The 6,398-nt window shown below is 38.7% G+C and overlaps 1 long non-coding RNA gene across 20 annotated transcripts; it reads right to left on the bottom strand.

Annotated features, from left to right (window-relative positions):
* Positions 1–1,699: 1,699 nt before the first annotated feature.
* LOC117316919 lies at positions 1,700–5,200 on the bottom strand. Of its 20 annotated transcripts, none has more exons than XR_004530066.1 (7): positions 3,302–5,200; positions 2,735–3,249; positions 2,557–2,679; positions 2,499–2,506; positions 2,439–2,448; positions 2,373–2,388; positions 1,700–2,206 (listed from the first exon to the last, which is right to left on the bottom strand). It is a non-coding gene; the product is annotated as an uncharacterized LOC117316919 (long non-coding RNA). The 20 variants fall into 20 exon arrangements; XR_004530063.1 differs by having other exon boundaries at positions 2,735–3,307; positions 3,360–5,200; XR_004530061.1 differs by having other exon boundaries at positions 2,735–3,363; positions 3,414–5,200.
* Positions 5,201–6,398: the final 1,198 nt, after the last annotated feature.

The raw sequence follows: 6,398 nt of genomic DNA, 5'->3' as shown, positions 1-6,398 counted from the left end.
ATGGAAACAAAGTAATCATTTAGTATATTAGCTTTATCTACATCTGTCATTACAAGATCTCCGTTATTATTTACAAGGGGTGGTATAGTATTAACAGTTTCAGTAGATTTTATTAATCTGCGGACAACTTTCCAAAAATTTCTAGGATTCGAATCAGAAAAACGGTCTAAAATACCATTTATGTCCGCATAGAACTGTTCTTTTATGTGCCTTTTTTTTTTATATTATTAACGTGATTACGTTGTCTCCGAAAATTCGTCAAGTTTCTTATAGAGCGATTAGATTTAGAAAAAAATAAAAATCTGTCTCTTTTCCTTATTTCACGTCAAAGGTCAGAATTAAACCAAGGCTTGTCATTAGGTCGTATTGTAACAATTTTTGTAGGAATGCACTCCTCAGGTATGTCCAAATATTGTTCTGTAAACTTAACACACATGTCGTCTGGGGAGTGCGAGGTAGAGGATAAATCTACCCAGTCTGTATCGTCAAGTTTACTATTAAAAAGTTCGTAATTAGCTTCATTATAACATCTTATGGTTCGTTTAAACGTCCTGGTAATTACTGTGCCTACAGTCAGTTTTACAGTCCAGGGAATGTATGAGGGGTATATCATGCTGCCATATCTGGGTCTTGAGAAGAAGATTTTTGAAATATCCGTCAATTGTTTACAATGTTGGTAGACCTTTAGCCAAGGAAGGTTTCTGTAAACTCCAATCAAAAATTGGTCCAGGAGTTTTTGAAAAGAAGTCGAAAATGTGTAAAAGTTAACTAACGATGGACGAAACCCAGGTGACGTAATAAAATGCTCCTGTATCAAACGTTTACAACACATGATGATAGTAAGAAGGATGTTTTGAAGGCAAATTATTAAACTTGTGTTTCGGGCCTTTTTCAGAAATATGCATCTTTTACCTAAAAGTCAGAAATAAGAGGTTTTTTTTAAGGTCAGAAATGCCTCCTTATATTTGCCATATTTGTGTGTCAAAATAGAATCGGTGTTTATTATAAAGTCAAATCAGGACAAACCAATGCTGCTATGGTGTGGCTTTTTTGTTCAACAAATGTGATACAAATGAGGTAATTAGCCCACTGAAACATGCATGTTTTGTTGAAGTTTGCAAAGAGCTTAACAAATTACATGTCAACGGCAAGGCCAATGGCTAGCAATGATACTAAATATTGATCAAGTTACTGCTGTCAAATTGGCCGACAGTATGGAATGATAGCCTAGTAATATATCGCTGGATTTGTTATTTAGATATAACCTTTTGCTATCTACATGTACTTTCAAGGTAAGTAAAATAGTGATTTTGATTATCTTATAAGGCATAAAGTATTTTGACCGTAACATCCTTGTATGATGCATGTTTAAACAACAATATAGTGATTCAGGTGAACTATATTTAAATCTTTACATCAAAGATATACATTTTGTCTTTACATCAAAGATATACATTTTGTCGTGTATTGCTCGTTAACTTGTAGGGGAAACTTAAATTTTGGTGCAGATGATTTGACCTTGACCGACTCTCCAGCTCGGATTCCAACACAATTCAACAACAGGTGTGATACAGGCCAAGTGTGGTGCCTCTTGTTGGACCTTTTGTTTAGAAATGTTATAATCTTGATATGCAAATGCAGATGGAATTTCTAGATTTTCTTCTCAAAATAAATAAATAAAAAAAATGCATAAACAAAACAAATTTGATGAAGTCTATTTTATTGTGACTATATATCGGTTTTTAATAATGACAACAAAGTAAAAATGTTAACTAAATAAAATTGAAAGACATTTTAAATCATCTGGTCATCCTCCTGCTCTAAACCAGCATGGGGCGTCTGGCACTGTCTTTATTCTGCATGCTACAGCCCTTGTTAATAACTTTCTGCTCCATTATATAACTTCCCACTTACTCTCCTTGTTACGGATCACTGTCTTCAAACTGGCGTCATTTCGGTAATTTCTATTTGTTCCCTTAAAACCCATATCCCTGAACTGTAGTTTGTCCTCCATTCTCCCCTCTAACTGCCATCAGCTATGTTGCTACCCTTTCTCCTGTAACTTCCACCCTCCCTGCAACTGCCATCGGCCATATAAATACTCTTTTTAGTTCTGTAAATCCACTCTTCCCTTTAACTGTCCTAATCCCTGTAACTTCACCCCCTCCCTCTAACTGCCATAAGATACGGATTTGCCTCTCTCTCTCTCCTGTAACTTCACCCCTCCCTCTAACTGCCATAAGCTATGGATTTACCTCTCTCTCTCTCCTGTAACTTCACCCCTCCCTCTAACTGCCATAATATATGGATTTACCTCTCTCTCTCCCGTAACTTCACCCCCTCCCTGTAACTGCCATAAGCTATGGATTTACCTCTCTCTCTCTCTCTCTCCTGTAACTTCATCCTCTCCCTCGAACTGCCATAAGATATGGATTTACCTCTCTCTCTCTCCTGTAACTTCACCCCCTCCCTCTAACTGCCATAATATATGGATTTACCTCTCTCTCTCCTGTAACTTCATCCTCTCCCTCGAACTGCCATAAGATATAGATTTACCTCTCTCCCTCTCCTGTAACTTCACCCCTCCCTCTAACTGCCATAAGCTATGGATTTACCTCTCTCTCTCCTGTAACTTCACCCCCTCCCTCTAACTGCCATAAGATATGGATTTACCTCTCTCTCTCTCCTGTAACTTCATCCCCCTCCCTCTAACTGCAATAAGCTATGGATTTACCTCTCTCTCCTGTAACTTCACCCCCTCCCTCTAACTGCAATAAGCTATGGATTTACCTCTCTCTCCTGTAACTTCACCCCCTCCCTCTAACTGCCATAAGCTATGGATTTACCTCTCTCTCTCCTGTAACTTCACCCCCTCCCTCTAACTGCAATAAGCTATGGATTTACCTCTCTCTCTCCTGTAACTTCACCCCCTCCCTCTAACTGCAATAAGCTATGGATTTACCTCTCTCTCTCCTGTAACTTCACCCCCTCCCTCTAACTGCCATAAGCTATGGATTTACCTCTCTCTCCTGTAACTTCACCCCCTCCCTCTAACTGCCATAAGCTATGGATTTACCTCTCTCTCCTGTAACTTCACCCCTCCCTCTAACTGCAATAAGCTATGGATTTACCTCTCTCTCCTGTAACTTCACCCCCTCCCTCTAACTGCCATAAGCTATGGATTTACCTCTCTCTCTCCTGTAACTTCACCCCCTCCCTCTAACTGCCATAAGCTATGGATTTACCTCTCTCCCCTGTAACTTCACCCCCTCCCTCTAACTGCCATAAGCTATGGATTTACCTCTCTCTCTCCTGTAACTTCACCCCCTCCCTCTAACTGCCATAAGCTGTGGATTTACCTCTCTCCTGTAACTTCACCCCCTCCCTCTAACTGCCATAAGCTATGGATTTACCTCTCTCTCCTGTAACTTCACCCCCTCCCTCTAACTGCCATAAGATATGGATTTACCCCCCTCTCTCTCTCCTGTAACTTCACCCCCTCCCTCTAACTGCCATAAGATATGGATTTACCTCTCTCTCCTGTAACTTCACCCCCTCCCTCTAACTGCCATAAGCTATGGATTTACCTCTCTCTCTCTCCTGTAACTTCACCCCCTCCCTCTAACTGCCATAAGCTGTGGATTTACCTCTCTCTCCTGTAACTTCACCCCCTCCCTCGAACTGCCATAAGATATGGATTTACCTCTCTCTCCTGTAACTTCACCCCTCTCCCTCTAACTGCCATAAGATATGGATTTACCTCTCTCTCCTGTAACTTCACCCCCTCCCTCTGTCCTCAGCCATATAACTACGTATTTTGCTGTAACTTTGCTCAAACTGCCTATTCATCTGTAACGCCCTCCTCCCTCTTACTGTCCTCAACCTTACACCTACCCTTGCTGTTATAGCTCCAATGTCTCCTCTAACTACCCTCTCCGCTGTAGCACTTTCCTCCTGCCACATCGTTTTGCCCAGTAACTATATACGATATGCCATGTAACATCTTTTTGCCCTGTAACATAGCGCCTGCCCCGTATAACTCCATTTGCTCTTTAATTGCCCTATTGTATATGTCCATCTGTATAAACGATACTGTTAATCACTTAGATTATTTCGCCAATTAACCTCTTCAGACATATTCGCGAATACATGTACACGATTTCGCGAACGCTGATTTAGAAACGACTTTTCAATTCGCGAATGATGAGCTCCCAGAGCCATAGATTCCACTATTGGTAATCGATAGCTTGGTTGATATCCAAACGTGTTATTTTCATAAGAAGCATTTGAATTCGATATTGACTTTGCTCGCGTATTAACGCGAAAATAAATCCAACACGAAATGTAAGTGATTAACAGTAATATATACAGAACATGAATATCGTGACTACATGCTATATACATCAGAGGAGACATATCAACATCACCCCGACAAGCACGCCTTAGCGTAAAACATCTTGTTGATCTATATACAAATGCAAGGAAGTATATTTGTAATAAAATTGTGATATTCAAAAAATATATAACACAGGAAATAATAAAATTAAAATATATATATATTGTAGTCTGAGAGACAATTTGATAATTAACTTCTGAAAGCGATAACATCGTAAAATAATTTGTACATTTTAACACATTTTGATAGGCTGTGGTCAAGTGTTGCTAGTGCATATTGGCTTCGCTGAAGTGGACATAAACACAGGCGCTTGCATAGAAAACGTGATTTTCAAAAAAAAAAAAAAAAAAATATGACAGTGGTATGTGTAATCTGTTAAGTATTACCCAGTACACATACCACTGATATCATTTTTTTTTTAATTCTCAATTTCTATACAAGCGCCTGTGGAAATAAAGTCTGGCAATGCCTATGCCAGTGTTTCTGAAAAAAAACAACAACAAACAAACAAATAAAAAAAAACCCGACACCTTTCAGAGACCGACTCCTATTAGAGAGCACTATTACCAAACACAGGGACCTGACACATGTACACAACCCAACGATACACATATAAATGATATACGGGTGGTATGGTTGTGACTTTGTGCCAAGTTTCCGCACCAAGTAAAACCCCGCCATTACCTTCGATATAAATCGCAAAGGCCCATAACTCTGTGTTCTGGGGGAATATAACCCATGGTGTAATCATAGGTGCTCAGCACGTTTATAAGTCCAAGACCGATTATAGACTAATATAACTATAATCGGTCTTGGACTTATAAACGTGCTAAGCACCTATGGTGTAATGCAAAATTTGGCAGCATCATCGAGATAAAGTATGCAAGATACACTTGGACCGGTGTGCTCTGGAAATGGTAAGTTTCACTGTATACGGAGTTATCGCCCTTTGTGGGTAGTTTACATTCCTGAGCACTCTTATGTTTCCAATTAGTACTCGCAGAATTTGACAATTATAGATGAGGGAATAAATGATATAATATAAGGAACGGTCGGAGATCGACTTGTGGGAACCCACAAGTCGATCGAAATTTTTCATTTCCGTTCATTCTGTCGCTAAAAAGCACATACACGTAGTGAGATTAACGATAGAATTATGGATAGAAAATATAATTTTCGTCTCCTATACGACGAAGATATTTTGACGCTATGAATCAGTGAATGCGCCCCACAAGAATGTTGAGTGAGTACCGACGAACGGACGGACAGACGGAGAAAAGTTTCAACTGGTATAACAAAAACTGAAACAATCAAAAACGATATTGACCCGTTAAACTCTTTTGGAAAGGAGATACATAAAGTACTACAGTGCATAGCCTTAAACTAAGGGCTGAACTATCAATCACGTGTTACATGTCATTAGTTTTATCATAAAATATATGATTGTCAGAACAAACACTATACAATTATTTATATTTTTGTAACATTTTCAGAAACAAACAACACCTCAATAATATCTCTGTTATACCATTATATACAACAGAAATGTTAATGAATGTTAAGGACGACCGCTTCAAATAATGTTTTTTAATTTAAAATTTTTCTATTCTTTGAACCACAAGCGATAAAAATGCAAAATCATGTTTTGACAAGAGGCCCATGTGGCCTGCATCGTTCACCTGGGTATAACAGCAGGTATGGGAAAGTTTTGGTATGAAAGAAAGACGATATCTGTCATCATATAATATTTGCCTACCTTGTTCTATAGAAAAATGTCACAGTTTATTCAATTTTTTTTTGTAACAGTACAAATGGTTCCCCTTCACCTAGAACAATTTTGAAGATATTCAGTTATATATACAGAAAGTGTAGGGTTTTAAATTGTTACCTCTATTGGGCCCTGCCCCTCTGCCCCTAGGGAACCTGAAGTATATAAATACATGTTCTGCCCCTAGGGAACCTGAAGTATATAAATACATGTAAATAAATTGACTCATCGATT

Source organism: Pecten maximus, chromosome 18 (genome assembly GCF_902652985.1).
Source record: "Pecten maximus chromosome 18, xPecMax1.1, whole genome shotgun sequence".
Classification (NCBI taxonomy): domain Eukaryota; kingdom Metazoa; phylum Mollusca; class Bivalvia; order Pectinida; family Pectinidae; genus Pecten; species Pecten maximus.
Note: the sequence above shows the minus strand (reverse complement) of the source record. Positions and strands in the feature narration are given on the sequence as shown.